Source organism: Lontra canadensis, unplaced genomic scaffold, assembly GCF_010015895.1.
Source record: "Lontra canadensis isolate GAN:19392208 unplaced genomic scaffold, GSC_riverotter_1.0 scaffold26, whole genome shotgun sequence".
NCBI lineage: Eukaryota > Metazoa > Chordata > Mammalia > Carnivora > Mustelidae > Lontra > Lontra canadensis.
The window spans coordinates 11,210,511-11,234,507 of NW_022631020.1; positions in this window are offsets into that span (position 1 = coordinate 11,210,511).

Here is a 23,997-nt window from a genome sequence, read left to right on the forward strand (position 1 = left end):
TAATGCTAACAGACTCAAACATAGACATCACTGATTACCAGTTACAGAATAGGAATTTAAAGATCAAATAGTTTTGTCTTTGTAATTTGGTTGTGGAAAATGTTGTTATATTTCGTTTCACTAGTTGAACTAAATGACACATATGAGACAGCAGCATAAAAAAATCAATATACTTGAATAATGCAAAATAAAATATCTAAAACAAATAAAGTATAAAATATTGGGGAAAATGAGACACAATTATCAGTGACAGATGACAAAGCAGGTGTGATGATTAATTTATGTGTCAATTTGGAGGGTTTTTGGATGAGATTACATTTAAATCAGTCAGTGAACATGAAAAAAGCAAAATGCAAACCGTTTCAGCCACTATAGAAAACAGTATAGAGGTGCCTCAAAAAGTTAAAAATAGAAATATCCTATAAGCCAACAATTGCACTATTAGGTATTTACCCAAAGGATACAAAACTGGCACATGCACCATGATATTTATAGCAGCATTATCAGCATTAGTCAAATTATGGAGTCTAAATATCTATTGAACATATATATACCACATCTTCTTTATATATATCTATATATGTATATATAGATATATACATATACATATATATGTGTGTGTGTATATATATATATATATATGGATATATAAAATATATCCATATATATATAAAATGGAGTATACTTGGCCATCAGAAAGAATGGAATATTGCCATTTGCAATGACATGGATGAAGTAGATTATGCTAAGTGAAATAAATCAGTCAGAAAGACAAATGCCATTTGATTTCACTCATATGTGAAATTTAAGAAACAAAACAGATGAATATAAAGGAAGAGAAAAAAAAGAGGGAGGCAAATCATAAGAGCCTCTTAACTACAGAGAGCTGAGGGTTGATGAAGGGAGGTGGGTGGGGAATGGGCTAGATAGTGATTAGTATTAAGGAGAGTACTACTTGTGTTGAGCACTGAGTGTTATTTGTAAGTGATGAATCACTAAATTGTACTCTTGAAACCAGTATCAATGTGGGTGGGCCTCGTCCAATCCACTGAAGGGTTGAATAGAACAAAAAGTCTGGCTTTTGCAATCAAGAGGGAACTCTATAGCAGAGTATAGATGGATTGGAACTGCACCATCAGCTTTTCTGGGTCTCTAGCCTGTGGGACTGCACTGCAGATTTTGGGCTTACCCGCTTCCATAATTGTATAAGCCAATTTCTTGTAATACATTTTTTTCTCTCTTATATACAGATTCTATAGGTTGTATTGCTCTGGAGAACTCTAATAAAGCAGTATAACAAGTAATTGCAAGCCCAGGAAGATATGAGGAAGAGATAAAGACTGCCAAGGGGAAAGACTGTCAGAAAAAATATTAATTATATAATTGCTAAAATCTTTCAAAGATAGAAAAATCATAAACACAATCAGGAAAATTGAAACATGTTTACAGGTTAGATGATTAACCAAAATGACACATAGTTTCATCAAAAGCACACTGAAATTCCAGTAAGCAATTTGATATATAAATGTTGAGAAGTTGAGTCTAAACTATAAATGGAAATGTAAGGATCTAAGATGCCAAAAACAATCTTGGAAAAATATTTGGAGAACTTGCATTTCCCTAATATTAAATTTAACGAAAAATTTGCAGAAATTGAAAGAATGCAATATTGGCATAAAAGAAGAAAAATTGATGAATGGATCAAAATGTAGAGTCTACATTTAGAAACATACTTAAAATGACAATGGGTTTTTAAAAGTGCCAAACAATTTATTAGGGAAAGGAAATTCTTTGTTAAAATAATGGTGGTGAAACTGGATGTTCATATGGAACAAATGAATCTAACTTCACCTCACATCTTATGAAAAATTTGAGAAGCATTATAGACCTAGATACAAAGGTTTAAATTTTTAATTTTAAATCTTCTGGTTGAACACATAGGAAAACTTAATTCCAACCTGGTTGTTATTTAAATATTTCTTATGCAAGATACTGTAAGCAATATTTAACATACTGTTAGGTTACATTTCAAAAAAAATATATTTAAAAAACCCTTTTCCTCTAATGATACCAGTATTACAAAACTTATAATTTTCTGAGATTTGTAGCCACAGTATATAAAAAACATCTATAGACAAACATCACCCATAAAAGCAAGTTACTTGAACAAAATCTTCATGAAGGAAAGGAGAATAACTTAATTACTAGCTAACCATTCACAAGAATAGGTTTCTAATTGATTAAACACTTAAGTATAAGAAATACATGTAGAAACTGAAAAGGAAGTGCAAGAAATGTTTTAATTTTATGTTAGGAAAAAAATTATGTTAGGAAATAATTTCTAGCAGATTAATGTTGTTCACAACAAAATACAAAATTTAACTCCATTAACATTAAGAACATCTTTTACTCAAAATGCAGATAAAGAAAATTAAAAAGATAATACACAAAGAGGTAAACTGTTTTACACTTATATAGAGAAAATAAAGAATCACTATCTGGTATTAGGTAATAGTTTATTGTAAACAAATCAATACAAAATAAAAACAAATGTATATAGACAATTTGGAGAAAAAGCACAAATAGCAAATAAAGTAGCACAGAGATTCTCAACCCCTTTATGAATATTGGAAATGCAAACTAGACCAACAATGATATTCCACTTAATACCCAAGAAATTGGGCAAAGATAATTTATACTAAATGTATGGGAATACATGTTCACCAAAATAAATAGTTTACAAAAGTATACACAATTAGTATCAGATTATATTCAGAATAATATGCAAATAAGACAATTTTTAAAAAGATTTATTTGTTTGTTTAAAGAGACAGCATGGTGGGGGGGAGGGATAAAGAGAGAGGGAGAAGAAGAATCTTAACCGGACTCCATGCTCAACACTTGGGGATTGGGGCTTATTCTCATGACCCTGGGATCATGAACTGAGAGGGAACCAGGAGTCAGACATGTGACAGACTGTGCCACCCAGGTGCCACAATTCCTAAAACCATAGTGAAGAGTAAGAAAATTTTTGAAGAATAATGGAGGACAGACACGTAAACCAAAGTCTGAACTCCATTTTCTATAACTGATGTGTATAAGAAGTTCATTGTCTCTTACATCCCGTCTTCCCTCCATAAATTATCCCACATATCCTCTCACTCTGGTATCTCCTCTCCTTCCATATCCTCTTTATAACCCTGCTTTATATTATTTTACTGGAGAAACAAAAAAGGCAACCTCATGGAACTGCAGAAGACTCACATAGGGAATCCCCCCAAATATTATTGTCATCCATTTGATAAAATATCCCAGCACCAATTTTCTTTTTTATAAGGATTAAAGTGATTATAAATTTTATTGGAGAGAATAAATGTACATGAATAAAAAGTGTTTCAGTGCTATCACACATGGGTATTAGACTATAGGCAAAGATAGGAAAATTCATTATCTCTGTTTAATTATTCTTAACCTTTCCAAGACATGAAGGATTTTTAATACTTCAAAAACATAGAAAATACTTAAAATTACCTGCCTGAACCTCCAACAAAACATTGTTACATTAATATTTCAACTCTGATGTTATTTCTTACTGTTACTAAAACAAATTCGTTGATCTTACTTTTTTAAAAACATATGTACATTTTAAATAATCAAAACTGAATACTTTCTATCATCAGAGTTGACTAAAAGTATATAGATAATGAATGTGCTGAAGGCAACCATACCAGACACTAAATAGAAAAAAATTAATTCCTCCCACTAGATATTTTACAAACATACAGAAAATCAAGGACACACTGTTCTAACACATGTTGTGATATAAGAGCATATATATAAGAAAATTATTAAAATCGGACATTCTTATCTTATATTTATGGCCATGATACTGATGAGACTAGAAAGTAGGAATGTAAATGGCTTAAATGCAAAAATAATGATAATGATAATAAGAATAAGAATAAAAATAACAATAAATTAAATTATCTGACAACAAAAAGTAATTCTAATAATAAAATACAGTTTTCACCTGATTACCTTCTTTCTCTCATCTTCAACCTCCAATAATATTTTTAACTTTTTCATAGGAATATTGAACAATTCTTAAAATGTACATTCTATACTTACATTATTTTAGAATGCCATTCAAATTCTTTTTTAAGGAAAATGTACATATGATTTAGAAAGTGTTTTTTAAAACTTAAGTTTTTTCTTTCTAGTGAATTTGCAAAGAATGAAAATAAAAACAGCATAAAATCAATTATACAGTATATGCATTTGCAAAATGAATTAACATGTTACATTTTCCTGTGTTAAAGCCTTTGGGAATAAAGCATAGGTACCGAAGAGAGTATTACCCTTTTACCCCCATACTACAAAATCAGCAAACTTAACAGTTCATATGTAAAATGGGTCACAAAGGAAAAATTTCTCCACCATACGCAAAGTGAAATCTTGGTTCATAGTTGATCTTACTCCCCGTGAGACCATGACATTATTAGTTTCAGTGTGTCTTCAGAATGTTCATTTTATCAACCTTGCATGTACCTGTTTTGCACCAGTAAACTGTATTCAACCATACACAGTCTGCTGTCAATCACACAGTGAACTTTTAATGTAGCTTTTATCACTTATATCAGAAAGATTGCTTCTGTCTAGGACCTCAGCATGTGGTTAGTTGTGTAAAGTAGGTAAATATTCATGTAAAATTCAAGGAACTCCATATTATAACTTCATCTAAGTTAAACACAATGGGGCACGATTTACATTAAAATTCAACCTGGTTACATGTACAGTTCTCTAAGTTGTGGCAAACATATACAATTTTATTACCAACAAAATAATAAAAATATGTAATAATTACATTATCCTTAATTTCCCTCCATTCCCAAAACAAGCCAAGCATGATGTAGTTTTTAGTTATAACTTTGCTTTTTCCAAACAAAGTAAATAGAAAATACAGTATTACAGCCTTTTGTATCAAGCTTCTTTTTTTTATAACATAATGCTTCAAGATGTATCCCTCTTTTTTTTTCTTTCTAAAGAAAAGTATTTAGATTTTAATAAAATTATTAATAGCTTCAGGTAAGTTCTCTGGTATCTGGTAGTAATGCAGTGATAGATATATTATTGGGCCACTTTCATTTGAGCACTTCAAGAATTCATGTTTTTACATGCATGCCTAGTTTGTTTCCTTCTTTAATGGAGTAGTATTTTTTGTACATATGTACCACAGTATCTTCATTTAGTTAAAGGGCGTCTGGATAATTTTCAATTTATGATGACAATAAAATTTTAATATATATTCATTTAGAATTTCAGTATGCTTTTAATTTCACTTGGATGAATATGTTGGAATGAGATTACTGGGCTGTATGGTAAGTAAATGATTAAATATATTTTTTTATGGTAAGTATATGATAACACATTAAGTGTAAAATTATGTTTAAGCTTACTTGTTTTCCAAAGCAGTTGTATAATTTTGCAGGATCATCATTTTCTTTATATAAGTTTTATTTTTTTTTAAAGACTTATTTATTTATTTGAGAGGAAAGAGCATGAGCAGGAGGGACAGAGGGAAAGCAAATCTCAAAGCAGATTCCAGGCTGAGTGTGGAACCAGTGCTGAGCTTGATCTCAAGACAATGAGATGCGGAGCTGAGTTGGAACCAAGAGTTGGGAGCTTAACCCACAGCACCATCCAGGTGCCCCAAAAGTTCCGATACTTTTTGTTTCTATTTCATTTGTTTCAAGTATACTCTAATTTTCATTTTTATTTCTTTGACCCATTGATTGTTCAGGAGTATGTTATTTAATTTCCACATTTTTTGTGAATTTTCCAGCCTTCCTCCTGTTATTATTTTCCATTTTTATACTTGGTTGCATATTATGGTTGCATATTATTTTAATCAACTTGATAGTATTTCAGTCTTCTTAAATTTGTTAATACTAATTTTGAAACCTAACATTTGCTCTATTCTAGACAATGTTCTGTATGCACTTAAGAAGAAGGTATTTTCTGCTGTTGAATGGAATGTTAGGTACATACCTCTTAGATCCATTTGGCCTAAAGTTTCAAGTACAGTTTGCTTACTGATTTGCTATCTAGATGATCTACCCATTATTGAAAGTGGGGTATTAAACTATCCTAGTGTTACTGCATTGCTGCGTATTTCTGCCTTCATGTTTGTTAATATTTGATTAACATATTTGGATGTTCTGATACTGTTTGCCAATATATTTACAGTTGGGCAGCCTGGGTGGCTCATTTGGTTAAGCAGGTGCCTTTGGCTTAGGTAATGTTCTCAAGGTCCTGAGATCAAGGTCTGAGTCAGGCTCCCTGCTCATGGGGAGCCTGCTTCTCCCTCTCCCTTTGTGCTGTCTCCCACCCTGCCACTCATGATCTCTCTCTCTTTGTCAAATAAATCTTTAAAAATACATATATGTATATATATATATATATATATATATTTACAGTTGATATATTCTATTGAGATATTGACCCTCTCATCATTATATAATGACCTACTTTGTCTATTAATAATTTTTGATAAAATACCTTTTTGTCTGATAGTTATAGCTAACCTTGCTCTTTTAGTTTCCATGTTCATGAAATATCTTTTTCTCCCATCTCTTTACTTTCAGCCTATGTGTGTCCTAAATTGAAAATGAGTCTCTTGTAGACAATACAGAGTTAGATCTTGTTCAATATAAAATTGCATAAGGCACATCATATCGGTGATAAATTTTTTAAAAAGTGCTGACATTGCCAATGACTATGTTCCCAATTATATTTTTCAAATATTTTGTGCTTTTTCCATAAACATTTTGCTAAAATGGTGGCTGACATTCCAGGATAGTTGTGAATAGTTGAGGTTTCAGGAAATTAAAAACAAAGTAACAGAAGGATCAACGTTTAGTTTCCTCACTTACACTGCCACATAAAATACTTTATTTTTGGTCTCATATTGTCCTCAGGATATTGTGAAGTTTCTGAATTGCCTTAGACATTAACCACTGGAGCTCCACTTTCTGTTTAGATTTCATTCTGATTTTTCTGATTTAAGCATTAAATACTTGACTGACATATACTAGATCATAACAGCTATGAATCTAAGCTCCTTTAAGCTTCTTTAAGCTTCATTTAATGTAATGACTTTGTTGTGACCTGTTTGTAGGGCAGATCTCTCATGGATAACTTCAGTAAGAATTGTTATTAAATTATGTTGATGTTCTGAAGTTCTTTTCAGTGGTTAGTCCTCATTAACCTTCATAAATGAGTGGCATTTTATTGTTCCAAAATTTTTTTTGGTTCTGTATTATTATCGACAGCTTAAATTCATGTTTTGTTCTTTTTTTTCCCCCTAATTTTGTTCCTAATTAGCTTTGGAAGTTTCCCAGATAGATTTAAAATGCAGGCTGCTTTCAGGTCCCTTCATGCAATTTTCTTACCAGCTAACTTAAACTGTGGCTCATAAATACTATTTATTGATTGATTTATCTATTTTATTTATTTAATAAAGAACTGGATTTATTTAATAAAGAACTGAAATATTGCATTTCAGAATGCATAGAAAGTATATTTTGCAACACTGTTAATATTTTTATCTACAAGAAACCAATTTTGCCTTACTGATAACATTTTTACTTTTTCCACCTAAATGTGAAAGATGATTATAAAACATTCACCCACCTAACTTTACTTCTGGGTCCACACAAATATTTTGTACCTCATATGTGTCTGGAAAAAAAATACTAAATAATTTTTAAATTATTTTATTCTGTATCTTTTCAGTATATAATTAAATATTATAGTCAAATTAAAATTAATCAAAATGGACACTTAAGTGTTTAAATTTAAAAAGCAGAAGGACATTTGTTTTATTTGTATGTATTTGGCATCTTATCAAATTGTATATATAATTTGAAATATATAGTACGTATATACATATATATATATAAAATTGAGGTGCAAAATAAATGCTTTAAACTGCTTTAGATATTATTATAGATTTTTTTAATTGCTCATTTCATGCCTACTATTTGCCATACGTTCTTAGGAATTCCTACAGCTCAGAAAAAGAAGTATTATTGCCACTAATTTAAAGATTTGGAAACTGAGACTTAAGAAGTTTAGTTATTTGTCTTTGATTTATTACAAATAGCCTTTTCTAAAATTGATTTAGATTTCATTGTTCTATGATTAAGAAAAAGGATAGTTGCTCTGGTATATGAAATAATGCTTTGCAACTAATTAAAGAAATTCAAGTTCAAGAATGTCTGTGCTTATTTTAATTAGTCTCCACAACTTCTCTGATAGTAGTGATTACTATTTCTAGAGATAATATTTAACTGACCTTTTTAAAAAGGTGATAAACACAGTTGCAAAAAAGGTAGTCCATCTCTTAAGAATTTTCTTTTGTCAATTCAATTTCTTTATTGACCATGCCTGTAATTCAGAAAACTGCAATGTATTTTGGAAGTTTATGGTTTTCTTCTCTCCATTTAAAACATTTCATTCTTATATTGGTTTTGATTGAATTTCGATTTTATTTTAATATTTTAATTGGTACATTAAATACAAAGTGGAGTAAAAAGGAATACTAATTTTAATTATCTTTATTTATCCATACCTCTGCTATTAAACATCAAATACAGTATATTTCCTAATCTGATGTTATTGTGGCATTATATAATTACATCACATGAAAGTTAATATCAATCAATATACACATTTTTACAGACAGCTGTCATTCATAAATCAATCATTATTAGGTAATCACTATCCATGTTGCTCAAAGCACTTTCACTAAAGGTATATTTTAATGATCCTAGGGAGCTGTGAAAATGTAAAATGTCATTATATACCTAATTCTGAAAATGTTTACTCATTTATTATTTTAATAGCAGACAGTCTTTAAAATCCATTGATAAGAACACTATGACAGAATTTGGTAAATCTGTAGAATAAGTAATGGCATATTGAACAACATTCCCAGTACATTTTAAACACAAAGAGAACAAGTAAAGCATGGTTATAAAAAAAGGATTAAAATCCAAAAATGGTTTCCTTTTTATTATTTGAAATGTTAAAGAAAGGTTAAGTTTTGAACTTCACATTATCTTTAGTACACAAGGATGTTAATAAACTGGGGAATTGCCAAAAAAAGCTTTAAATGGAAAATAATTTCATTCCATTATGCATATAACCTAACAGAATGCAGAAGCATTCAATATACAGTTTGAGATGTATTTTAAAATATCCTAATATAATTTCACAATATTGGATTTTCCTAGACCTTTGTCTGAGCAAGGAGACTCATCACAAGCTAAACAGAAATAGTTAATAGAGCGTCCCCCAAATAGGGAGGTCTTTACTTATTAAAATACTTTTGCCTTATTTTTAATATTTATGGAGCACTTATAAAATGCCAGAAATAGTATTACAAATATTAGATGCATTAACTTAATACCTACCTTGGTTTTGGGGGGTATTATTATCAAAATTTTAAGGATGAAGGATTGAAGTGAGTAAGATGAAGGTATTAAATAATTTGTCCAAAATGATTAGAAAAGGTAAGACCAGGAATAAACCTGGGAATGATGGCTTCAGATCTTTATAAATACTATACATTCACATACAAGAAAGAGAGAGGTATGCATGGATCAAAGAGTTGCTGTAACAGTCTAGTCTGTGTTTCTTCTGATTCAAGTGTTGATTTTTTTGTGAAGTTGGAGTTTACCAATGTTTTCATCTTTCAAGTCAGGAAATGGCAGGTGACAGGGCTTTTTTGGATCTGCCTTTTTTTTTTTTTTTAATCTGTCTTATCAGCCTGATTATTGTTATTTTCTGTGTCCAACTCTCTCAGGGGAAGCAGAGAGATACAGATTTAATGTTGATCTGGTCTCTCTCTGGTATTGGGGTCAATATATAACATGCATACAGACATACATACCTACATGGAGACATATATGCAAACCCCTACCCTCTTCTTGCATGGGATAAATATTGTAGCAAGAGGTTTGGCTTCTTGAGATTACGCCCTGACTCTTCCTCTCACATGAGTCACCTTGCGCTGTTTTCTTTAAATCTCTACCCTTCATTTTACTATCCATTAAATGATATTAATAACAACACTTTCCTCAGTAGATAATTATATGTATAACATTGGTTAATGATTGTAATGCAGATATGGAAAGAGTGGAATACATTATAATAGTTGAGTAAATTTCATAATTATTGCATTATATTAAATTTCATAATTACTATATGGTGAGAGGCATGTATATTATCTCATACATTCCTAACAATAATATTATATGGAATGTCTTCATATGTTGCAGATGCAGAATTTTAAGATCAGGTAGGATAAGTAGTAGCTAATATCACATAGAATGTTGACTATCAGAACCAGTCTTTCTGGCACCAGTATTAATTTTTTAAATTCAGACATAATTAACTTACCATAAAATTCACTATTTGAAAGTGTAAAATTCAGTGTGTTTCTTCTTCTTCTTTTTTTTAATAAACATTCATAGATCTTATTCATTTATTTGAGAGAGAGAAAGAGCACAAGGAGTGGGAGGAGCAGGCAGAGGGAAAAGCAGGCTCTCTGCTGAGCCAGGAGCCTGATGCGGGGCTCAATCCCAGGAACCTGCGTTCAAGACCTGAGCCGAAGGCAGGCGCTTAACCATCTGAGCCACCCAGGTGCCCCTCAGTGTTTCTTAAATTGATGTTTCACCATCATCTAATTTCAGAATATTTCCGTCATCTCCAAAAGAAACCCCATACCCATTTTCAATCACTGCCCACTCACCCATTCCCCCCAGTTACTGGCAAAATAAATCTATTTTCTAGCTGCAAAGTTTCTGGACACTTGATATAAATGAAATCACGCTATATGTGCCCTTTTGTGTCTTGCTTTCTTCACTTTGTATATTTTCAGGGCTTATTCATGTTGCAACATGTGTTCATATTTTATTCCTTTTTTTCTAGATGTATTTACTTATTTTAGAGAAAGAGAGAGCAGATAGAGGCAGAAGGAGAGAGAGAGAGAAACTCTAGCAGACTCCTTGCTGAGCTTGGAACCCCATGCAGGGCTCGATTCCATGAACACGGGACTACAACCTGAACTGAAACCAAGAGTCAGATACCCAACCAATTGTGTCACCCAGGAGGCCCATATTTTATTCCTTTTTAAAGATAAATAATATTTTATTGCATGGATATATTACCTTTTGTGTATTTATCAGCTGATGGACATTTAGGTAGTTTCACCTTTTGGCTATTAGGAATAATGTTGCTATAAACATTCAAATACAAGTTTTCATACAGGCATGCATTTTAAATTGGAGGGGGCGGTATACCCTGCAGTAAAATTGTGGGATCATATGGTAACTTTATATTTAAATTTCTGTAGAACTGCCAAACTGTTTACCAAATAGCTGTGCCAATTACATTACCACCAAAAACATATGGAAGGTTTTCATTTCTCTAAATTCTCCTCAGCACTTGTATTATATGTTTTATTGTAGCCAGCCCAGTGGGCGTGAAGTGATACCTCACTGTGGTTTTGATTTGCATTCCCCACATGGCTAATTATTTTGAGTATTTTCTAATGTGCTTACTGGCCATTTTATATTTTCTTTGGAGAGTGTCTGTTCAAGTCCTTTGCTCAAAATTTCATGTTTCACTTCACTTTCATTTTTTTCATCTTTTTATTCTTGGATTGTAATATTCTGGATGCTAGACTCTTGTCAGTTTTATAATTTGCAAATACTTTCACCCACTATGTAGACTGTATTTTCATCTTCTTGATAGGGTCCTTTGAATCATAAAGTTTTCACAGTGTTGAAGTTCAGTTTATCTATTTATATATTATCTATTATCAATATTTTTTCTTTTGTGGCTCCTGCTTTATGTGTCACATCTAAGAAACCACAATATATCCAAAGCCATGAATATGCCCCTTTATATTTTCTTCTATGACTTTTTTTGGTTTTAGCACTTATATTTAGGCCCTTGATGCATTCTGAGGTTAATTTTTACATGAAGTATGAAAGAGAAGTCCCACTTCATTCTTTCATTGGGGACAACCAAATGTCCCAAATGATTTGTTGAAGTAACACCTTTCCCTATTGAATTGTTTTTGGCATCCCTGTTAAAAATCAATTTCTCTTAAGTATCCGGAGTTTATCCTGGGCTCATTTTCTCTTTCTTTAATCTATACATCTATCCTTATACCAGAACTACACTGTGTTGATTATTGTAAGTCTATAGTAACTTTTGAAATCGGGAAATCTGTTTACTTCAACTTTGTTTGATCATCTTGTGAATTTCTATAAAAAAGACATCTGAATTTTGGTATGGATTACAATGAATCGGTAGATCAATTAGGGAAATTTCACCATTTTAACACTATTAAATCTTCCAATCCAGTAACATGGAATATCATTCCATTTTTTTCAGATATTCTTTAATTAACAATATTGATTGATTAGTAATTTTTCTGAACTAATTCTGCAGTGTACACTCTTTATGTATGTTTGGGAGCTTAGTCATCAATTAATTATTGGGCAGAAATTTTGTTAAACATATGCAACCAACAAATCTCCAGCCTTTGCCAAGGTGTTTTGTGTACTTTTTAGGGCATGCCTTCAATGTTCAACTCCTTCGTTGACAATGTCACCTTAGTCTTCAATTCCTGCTCACAGGGCAATATTCATGGTCAAGCAGAGATGAGAGCTTAGGGCTTTCTCAGGTGTTTCCTAAGATTGTCCAAGTCCTTGGGTATACATACAACTATATGCATACATAGAGACTTCTAGATTCCCAGAAATATAGCAGACTCTTTCAGAGTGCACATAAGTATCTCAACTCTCAGATTTTGGTATTGAGCCTTTTAGTTGGCCTAATATTTTCTCTGATAGTTATCTACATTCTAGGAAGCTACAAAGTTAAACAAATACCTTAACAATTTTTGGATAAGTGCTTCTGGAAAAATACCTTTGTCCTGAATGACTTCCCAATCAGAGCAAATAAAGGCAAACTTGCAGTTGGGATCTTCCAGGGAACCACCATACACACAAAGATAATAATTTTCTGGGGCATCTGGGTGGCTCAGTGGGTTAAAGCCTCTGCCTTCGACTCAGGTCATGTTCTCAGGGTCCTGGGATCAAGCCCCACATTGGGCTCACTGCTCAGCGGGGAGCCTACTTCCCCCTCTCTCTGCCTGCCTCTCTGCCTACTTGTGATCTCTGTCTGTCAAATAAATAAATAAAAATCTTTTAAAAATAAAGATAGTAATAATTTTCCGGGGAACCTTGTTGGCTTGGTCAGTTAAGCATTGCCTTCAGCTCAGGGCCCTTCAGCTCATGGGATCAAGCAAGGCCCATATCAGGCTCCCTGCTCAGTGGGGTTTCTGCTTCTCCCTCTGCCTCTCCCACTGCTTAAGCACTTGCTCTTTGTCAAATAAATAAATAAAATCTTATTTTTTTTTTTTCTGAGAATGTAGCTTTGAAGGAGATCCAGACTTGTTCATCTCTATTCAGTGGTTCTGAAGCTGCCGATTTTTACTATATTTGTAGGTTGTTAGTTTTGAATCATACAAATGTGTGAATGTTTATATATGGGTATGTACTTATAATACAGGAGATGAATAGATGAAGAGAGAGGAAAAAAAACAGTTGCATATTCTTAATTTTCTTTAATGCCTAAATCAAGACTATTTGGAAAGGTCAAAATAACAAACTTCTATTTTTCCATCTATGTATTTCTGTGAAGCTGTTTATTTTTCATCACTTATTGGTCCCTGTATCTGTGTCTGTTGTCTCTTCTGTCCATGTAACAACAAGGAGGAAAATTAAAAGAAAAAATAAATATGCCAGAGAAAATTAGAGAACTAGTGTAACTGTGGGGGGAATCTAATTTTTTAAAGTTGTTTGTCTATAACCTAACCTTGTGACTTGCATACTTTTATCATGGCTCTATACTACGTTGAGCTCAAGAAAATACTTTAAAGTACCTTACACGCACATCACATATGATCACCTACCTTGTGGGTATGTGTGCATGTGAGTGTGTGTTTGTGTGTGTGTGTGTGTATGTGTGTGTGCATGTGTGTTTAAAGAAAAATTGTTCCAACTCAGTATTTATGAATAGTTTACTCTTTATTGTTGTCCTTTTCAAACCCAAATGAAGAGGTCAAGGGCCATGGCACTACATATTTTTAATAATAAGTTAGCTGCGGACTATCTGAATTTCTTATTTTCTGTGTGAGTCTTCATTTGTTATAAACTGAGGTTTGGGATGAACTTCCACTGCAACATAGCATGGGTTAAGTAACAGGCTTTACTGAGGGAAATAAACTCACAAACTGAGGGTCAGAAATGAGATGAGTTAGGGCACAGGTTCCTCTAATTTCCCATCATCCCACTTCTTGGAGCTAAGGTGAAAGTAGATTTGCATTATGGGTCTATATTCTAGTGCAGGAACTACCACCACCATCATATTGCTCCTCTTTATGGCACAGTCATGAAAGCAGCTTCACTAAGTGGAATAAACATTGAGCTGCTTGACATCAAGCAGTCTAACTATGGGTGTCAATTGTGTTAGAGTTGTCTGGGGATGGCTAGCTGCTTTGTCCCTGAGGATTTGGGGCAACAATAGGATGTAAGGTTAACCAAAATTCCAATGGGAATATTACCTTAAGTGCACTCCTTTCTGGAAGAAAGGTGGGAAGATGCTTCCAGTACCTGATAGCTCATTTCACAGATAGCCTAGGGTAAGCTCTCAGGGTCATGTTAGACAATTCCATTTATTGAACTACTGTGAATCTGTTTCTTCTGTCAATCAAACTCAACATTTCAACTGACATGAAAAAAATCGAACAATTTTTGTTTCCACTTTATTTTCCTCTTAGAAACTGACCTAGTTAAATGGGACTGTCACTAATGTCAGTCTAAGATAGCAGATTTTTGATAGGGCTAGTAGGTCATGCCATTTCATTTAGAGTTTACTCTCCATGGTGTAAGCAGTTGTTTTGAATGACATTGTAAAGATATTTTTCAACCTGAAGAAATTAGAGATCAAATAAAAGTATATGGTTGTCAGTAAAATATTTATATTGGAAAGTTTTATTGTTGAAAAATAGATAGATATATCTTTTTGGAGCTACAAGATCACAGAGACCTAACGCAACTGAACTGAAATGAGCCCAATTCTCTCATCAGTCATTTTTTTCTAAGAACTATCACCAATGTTTCACATCTATCATATCTTAATCTCCATGTTTCAAAAAACCACTATTCAAAGTTGAAATATTTGTAACTGTAATTTAAACAAAATTAGAGATATTCAGAAATTCATGCAAACAAAAAACTGACAAAATAAGGCATTGTGATTCTAATTTTATTCCATTCTTAGTATTAACTTTTTGACCCTTAATTTTGAATTGTAGGAGTATCTATGTAGGATCATTACTTCCTTTACTATTTTATTCTTCAGTGCTATCACCATGGCCCTAACTCAAACTTGTTATTTCCTGTTTAGTTCTGAGGTTTAGGTGTAATTATTTCCCTGGTGCACATACCTGTGTGTGCCTTTCATATGTAAGAATAACACTTGCTACTTCTACGGTTCTCTGTATTTTTTTTTTTTTTACTTGAAGTTTTCTGGAAAAAATGAACCTCTATACACAAAATCCTTCTGAAAAATCTGTTAATAAATGTCCCACCCTTATTCACTCAGTGATTGGCAGTTAACAGAGGCTGGCCAAACATAAAGTGCCTTCAGGGACAGAAATTCAGCCAATGCAATTGGACACAGGGAGGAAATATTCAAAATCCTCTTATGGGGACAGATGCAAATGCAGGGAAATAGAGAATCTTTCATACTATTATAGTTTTAAAGAACATATGTATATATGATTTGTGTTTATGTTCTCTACTATGTTATTAGGATCTCGCAAAAAAAGAAAAAGCAAGTATATGGAAAGGGGAAGATTTTTTTTTCAATTGCAAATTCTGACTTATCTGAAATAAGGTAAATCCCTATTGCCCTAAATCTCTGTTAAATTAATGTGACTTGGACTTAACTTGGACTGTCTTGCAATTGAACTTTCATGCTTAAGTCATCTTACCATATGGGACCAATATTAATTCTTGCCAACTTTAGGACTCTGAATACAAATTTGATTCTAAAATAGTTGAAGATGAATAACCTTCGGGGGGGATTTTTTTTTTCCCATCCACAGTGAAGAGACTTTCAACTTCTTTTAATATTGTTACCATCCATAGCCAAAGTTATTATATTTTTAGACTAGAGGTCCAATGCAAGTCGGTGAGCATGTGCATTGCTCTTTATTAATAAAAATATTAGAAATAGTAGAGAAAAAATAAGAAATATCTCCAAGGGCTCTAGAAAAAAATAAAAGGTAAACTTACCAAAATAAATCATATAGAATTTGAAGACTCCACAAAACACAGAATAGAATAATGGTAACAGAGTGTATAATAACCAAAAGCTGACAAAGTATAGAACTGATGGATATTCTTCACCAGGGGATTCCAGAGGGACATATAACTTGGAATCCATATATAGAAGTGTGTTTGAGACACAGGACATTCCTCAAAGTATTTAAAGAAACCTATAGTTCACCTGGCTCATACACAGTTACCCTACCCAAGCTATCCAGGATACATTATGCTAGTTTCTTTGAGTTTAAATCAATCAAAAACATTTTCTAAACAAATTAATAATGTGCCTAAAAGAATTATGCCTGAATAGAATATTAAAATTAAGCAGAACCCAATGTAAGAATAACAAGCATAGAGCAGAATGACAGAAAAAAATCAATAAAAGAAGAGAGGTTTCAACCAGGAATGAAAAAAATACCAAAATAAACTTAAAAATTTAAATGTATGGGTATGTGTACTGGCTCCAAACTATGCCTTTTATTGACATAAAATCAGCCTGTCAAAATCCCTTACCATCTAATTGAAATCAAACCTTAAGAAAATTATTTGTACACACAATACATTACACATTAGTAAGAAAACCTATAACAGCAATTTATTGTCACTGATACAGAATTTTATTAATAAGATTAAATAAACAATCATCTTTAATTTCAAAAAATCTAAAAATCCAGCTTGGACTGAAATTAAGAACATGAACAACTGGTTCTGACTGAGAGAATGACTGAAAATGAAATACATGTAAGGATATTTTTGAAATGTGAAATTTGCATCCTTGATGAAATTTTTAAACAACCAAACAAGGAGGAAAGAATTGTACAAAGAATAATTGCAAACAACAGAAAAATAAGTAATTAGAGTAGACAAATACCATGAAGGCTTTAGATAAAATTAATACTTTTGAAAGGTGAAGTTGCAACAACCCCATAAATACAATGAATTCAGAGGCAAAATTATTCAGAGAAAATAAAAATCAGAAATTATGAAATGTGAAAGACAAATTCTGAAAATATAATATTCAAATAATAGCATATTCAGAAAGAACAGACAAAAGAAACTAAGAATATGTGATCATTTTCATTGTGAAAACAAAACTCTTATGTTTGAAATTGACAAATTATTTCTAAACAAGATGAATTTAAAAATAATACACACTTAAAAAATAGCTGTATAGACTGAATGTTTGCATGTTTCCAAAATTCATATATTGAAATTTAATCCCTAACATGATGGTATTTGGAGATGGGACCTTGAAGGTGATTAAGTCATGAGTCATGTATCTTACAAACAGAATTAGCGACCTTCCCTTATGCTTTCTGTCATGAGATGACAGAGTAAAAAGATGACTATTTATTGAACTAGGAAGCAGGTCTCACCAGACAATGAATCTACTGGTATTTGGATCCTGGACTTCCCAGTCTCCAGAACTGTGAGTAATAAATGTTTCTTGTTTAAACCTCCAAGACTGTGGTATTTCTGTTATAGCAGCAGGAGTGAACTAAGCCATATACTTCTTAAATTTCTGATTTTTTGGATTGAAGAAAATAAAGCTCAAATATTTTCATAAATGGAGATACTGTAACCTATGAACAAGAGATATTTATACTGGCATAACATTTCAAACTGATAACAAGTGAAGGAGCACTGTCTTGAAAACTGATATGGAGTATAACTGTGAATGTATAATTTAGTTATCTAGGCAAATTACTATTCAAATATATGAGTATATTAATAAAGAAGCAAGGTTATACTGAGGGTGGCATCAAAAATTAAAATCTCAGTGAACCAAGTTTGAACATCCTCCTTCTCTAATTACATATTACTGCAAGTAAACTGTTGATATTTCTACTCATTATATAGTCCTTCAGTGATAGAGATGTACAGGGAAGCCACCTTTTCAAGCATTAGAACTCATCCAATAAGAAAGTAATAATGCATAATAATTTGTGCATTAGTTTTTAAAAATTACATGAAGAACTATTAAAGGTTTCTTATAGCATTATTTACAATGGCCAAGATATGGAAGCAATGTAGGCAATCCAAGTGTCTATTCTTAGATGAATGGATAAAGAAGATGAGATATGTATGTATGTATACACACACACACACACACACACAGAACGGCAATATTATTCAGCTATAAAAAAGAATGAAATATTGTTATATGAAATAACATGAATGGATCCAGAGGGTTTAATACTAAGTGAAGTAAGTCACAGAAATACAAATACCACAGGATTTCACTCATATGTGAAATATGAGAAACAAAACAAGCAAAGAGAAAAGGAGAAAAACAAAAAAAACAGACTCTTAAATACAAAGAAGAAATTGGTCCTGCCAGAGGGAGGTGGATGGGGAGCCAACTCTTTTGGCTCAATGTGTCTGCAACCCTAAAACTACTCTAAAAAAGAGTTTATTAATTAATGAAACAATACATTTTAAAAACTCTCATTGAAAAATGGGGAAAAGCGCAGAGCAGGAGGACAGAGTCATAAGAGTTTCCCTTATAAACCTGGTCTATTGAAATTCTTTTTTTTTCTTCCAACTTTTTATTTAAATTCCAATTAGTTAACATACAGTTAGTGTGATATTAGTTTCAGGTGTAGAATTTAGTAATTCAGGACTTACATACAATACCCAATGCTCATCACAAGTGCCCTCCTCAATCCCCATCACCTATTTAACCCATACCCTCACTCACCTCTAGAGTTTCAGGTAATTATCAATTTGTTCTCTATAGTTAAGAGTCTGTTTGTTAGTTTGCCTCTCTTCCCCCAACCCCACGTTCATCTGTTTTGTTTCTTAAATTCCACATCTGAGTGAAATTATACAGTATTTTTCTGCCTTATTCCACCTAGCATAATACTCTCTAGCTCCATCTATGTCATTGCAAATGGCAAGATGTCAATCTTTTTTTATTGCTAAGCAATATTCCATTGCATGTATATTTGTGTGTGTGTGTGTGTGTGTGTACGCACACACACACACACATACACACACACACCACTTCTTATGCATTTGTCAGTTAATGGATATTTGGGCTTTTTACATAATTTGGCTATTACAAATACTGCTGAAATAAATATTGGGGTGCATATATCCCTTTGAATTAGTATTTTTTGTATCCTTTGGGTAAATACCTAGTTACCTAGTAGTACAATTGCTGGGTCACAGGTAGTTCTATTTTTACCTTTAAAAAAAAAAAAAGATTGTATTTATTTGACAGGGAGGGAGAGAGACCGTTCACACAAATAGAACAGCAGGCAGAGGGAAGAGGAGAAGCAGTCTTCCCATTGAGTAGAGAGCCCCATGTGGGGCTTGATCCCAGGACCCTAATATCATGACCTGAGCTGAAGGCAGATGCTTAACCAACTGAGCAACACAAGAGCCCCTATTTTTAACTTTTTAAGAAACCTCCACTGTCTTCACGAGTGGTGGCACCAGTTTGCATTTCCACCAACAGTGTAAAAGGGTTCCCCTTTCTCTGCATTCTTGCCAACATCCTTTGTTTCCTATATTAATTTTAGCCATTCTGACAAGTATGAGGTGATATCTCACTGGAATTTTGATTTGTATCTCCCTAATGATGAGTGACATTGAGCATCATTTCATGTGTCTGTTGGTCATCTCTATGTCTTCTTTAGAAAAATGTCTATAAGTCTTCTGCCCATTTTTTAACTGGATTATTTGTTTTTGCATGTTGACTTTTATAAGTTCTTTATAAATTCTGGATACTCAGGGAACAAAAATTTTAATGGTCTTGAAGAAGGGGAATAAATTAGGGTACCTGGGTGGCTCAGTGGGTTAAAGCCTCTGCCTTTGGCTCAGGTCATGATCCGAGGGTCCTGGGAGCCCTGCATTGGGCTCTCTACTCAGCAGTGAGCCTGATTCCCTTCCTCACTCTCTCTGCCTGCCTCTCTGCCTACTTGTGATCTCTCTGTCAAATAAATAAATAAAATCTTTAAAAAAAGCGGGGGGGTGACAAATCCCATTATTTCTGAGTTCTCAGTCTCTGGGAGGGGATACTCAAACCCACTGTGGTTTGTAGCCATAGTCTCTTACATCTTGCCTCTCAGAAGTTCTGCTTTTTCTTTAAATTCTTGGCACCTTCTAAAGTGTGCACTGGAAAATGCCCAGGTTATTTAAATCTGAAAGAGACAGAGGTTATTTGTTTTAAATTGATAAATATTTTCCAAAACAAGTGTCTCAAAGGTGTGGTACTGTGTGTGTGTATGTTTTTGTTTTTGTTTTCCCATTTATTTCTATCAACTTTTTCTGCTAATTGCCACAGTGAAAGGGTTTATTGCTGTTGTTTATGTTTAGTTGTTCTTAGATTTCTCTCTTTTGCTGTCTCCAACAATCAATCTCTCTCTCTTTCTCTCTCTCTTTCTCTCTCTGCTTCTCCCGCTTTTTCAAAAAAAAAATTAAGTTTAGCAGGCTTTTATGGGTCCATCAAACACTTTGCACGTACAAAATTTGCTTTTAGACATTTTGTCTTATTAAAAGGGTTTTACTTGATAATGACTTAATCTTTTTTCATGGGTTTCTAGCTATGGATGGGACAGCCAAACCCCTTGATTTGATTTTAGTTGCAAACTGAGCTTTAATAGGCCTTGTTGCTGAAAATCTTTCCTAACTGTATGTATGACTGTTTGGGCTTGAGAAGCAAAAATTTAGGCACACCCTACAAATTACTGGATGTGTATACTCCTCTACTCTCGAATTCCAATTTTGAATTAGGCAACTATTATGTAATCTTTTTTTTTTACAATTATGTAATATTATCTCTTTCTTATAACTACTTTTCAAACACAGAGGAGAGCAGAAAACCCACAATGGTTAACTCTCACTGTTGCTGATGTTTTGTTTTGTTTTTTAATTTCTTATTCTAGAACTACATGACAAATCATCCTGCCTCCTATAATAGATTTCTTTATTTTCACCATATTTCCCTTCTGAAATTGATACATATGCTAGCTTTTTTTTATGACTGCACCTGATTTTAGGTAGAGTTTCATATTATTCAAAAGCAAACAGATGATGTTATATACTCAGATATCCTCTAGCTTAAAACAACAATGGATAATTTATTATTCAGGCTACACGACCCTTATGATTGTTTGAAGGAAGTGGGGAGACATTGTTCACTGTAGATGTTAACAGTTCCACACCAGTGAAGAAGCTATCATAAACATTGCTGGTTGCCATAACAGAAATAAATAGAGATCTCTGGATCACATCATACCAGCATTTAAATATCAGCAGTGTGGAATTTCTGCTCCATTCTTTTTGAACAGAACCAATCACATGGAGTGGCTGAACCAGAAATAAACAATTATGAGAAATCTTAAACATCTGTTTGAAAGTCAAAGAACTAGCAAGTTATGTGAGAGGCATTGATGACTACCACAGAGGGCAATATAAAGATATATCTTAAAAGTAGGCAAAAACACAAAACATATTACTTATGTACACTACAAAAGAGGAAAAATATAATATAGAAGCACAGAATACTATACCGAAAAAGAAATGAAATAAAAGTTTACAACCGAGACACCAAACTTTGTAAGATACTAAAAGTTCATTAATAATGAATTTGTGAAATTAACCCAACTGTGAAGAACTGAATTTTTTAAAAGAGAAATAGTCATAATACACAATCTTAAATTATCTATCTGAATTTGAATTTTTAGGTAATTTAAAAACATAAGAATAAAAATTAAGGAACATGTTTAGGAATAAAGATAATGAGTAATGTGTATTGTTAGTATTTCTGTGTGTGTATGTGTGTGTGTGTGTTTGTGTGTGTGTGAGAATAGCTGTGACGAGAAAAAATATTTTGATATTTATATTAACAGATATAAACAAAAAATCAAGGTATAGTCAAATAAGATGTATACAAATATTGCAGCACACAAAATCAAATTGTACAGATTTTAACCAACCAAAGATATAAACTCTGGAATATGGCTAAGATATTGCTAACTAATCCTCACCCTCTGAAGGATACACAGGAAGACATAGAATACATTCTTGACAATGTGAATTTATACCACCGTTTTTGAGGAAGTCAACTGGAGTGGTAAATAGCATAGAGGAAAATGGCAGAAATGAATATAAAAATAGGATTGTCCCCTCCACTATTCCCCATAAAGCAATCTGAAAAAAAGAAAAAGCCAGATTATATAAACTCAAATCCCATGATTTACTTCATATTTAATTCAAATTCAAACAAGAGACATTACAGCCTGTGTGATTTCTACTTCTTCCTCTGGCCTGCCTTTCTTTCTTTCCTCTCTTTCTCTTTCTTTCTTTCTTTCTTTCTTTCTTTCTTTCTTTCTTTCTTTCTTTCTTTCTTTCTTTCTTTCTTTCTTTCCTTCCTTTAATTGTATTTATTTATTTGTGTGGGGAGAGCACGGAGGGAGAGTGAGAGGGAGAATCGGACTCCCTGCTGAGCAGAGTCCAATGTGGGACTTAGTGCCAGGACTCTGAGATCATGATATGAACCAAAGCAGTTGCTTAACTGACTAAGCCACTCCAGGTCCCCTCTCTCTTGTTTTCTTACCTTCACAACCTGCTAGGCTTTACTGTTCTTGGAATATTCTCTCAACTCAGAGACTTTAAATGTGCTCTTTCTTCTGCCTTCTTGCTCTGTCCTCAAATATTCACTGATTCATTGCAGAACTTTTTTCAACTTTCCACTTCTCAGTTTATCAAAAAAAAAAAAAAATCCCCCACTCTCTTTGAACAAAATAGCAGTTTCTTATCACAATTCCCTTATCCCAAATTAGTTTCCTTATAATACTTATCAACTTCTGACATGTCACACATTTATTTCTTATTTTTTCCCTTCATTTGAATGTAAATTCCATTAATCCGAAGGGTTTTCTTGACAAATTATATCTGATGTATCTCTCACATTTTGAGACATGTTCTGATTATTGCTTACCTAATATCTATTACCTGTATCTGTCGTATTAGCAACATCTAAAGTTTAGATGTTAGACCTAACAATTTCCCAAATGAAATACTGCATTCCATAAATTAATTGAGGCCAGAATTTCTGCAAATGACACGTAGAAATTTTTGTGCCGATTCTAGTAAAACTCTTGCAATGTTAGCAGGCTCACTGGTATGTGTTGTTTGCTCTTTAATCTTCTCATTATTTTTGCTTGGAATATGGATCTGATGCTTGCAGAGCTGCAGCTATCTTGTGAAAACAAGACGATTGGCTATATAAAGGATGGTTGAGAAGAAAGATAGAAGGGACCTGGGTCTCTAATATCATCAAAATCTTCAGTAATTGCTCCAGATTTCATGAGAATTTCTTTGATGAGAAATTAGTTTTTAAAAATCTATTTTTTAACACTTAATTTTGGTTTCCAAACAAACATAACTTCTATCTCATAACCCTCTTCATACAATTAACTTTTTCAAGATTACTGAAAAAGCTAAGAAAGTTTCATTTCTGTCAATTATAATTGTATTTCATCATCAGTGTTCATCTGGATAGGACAGAAGG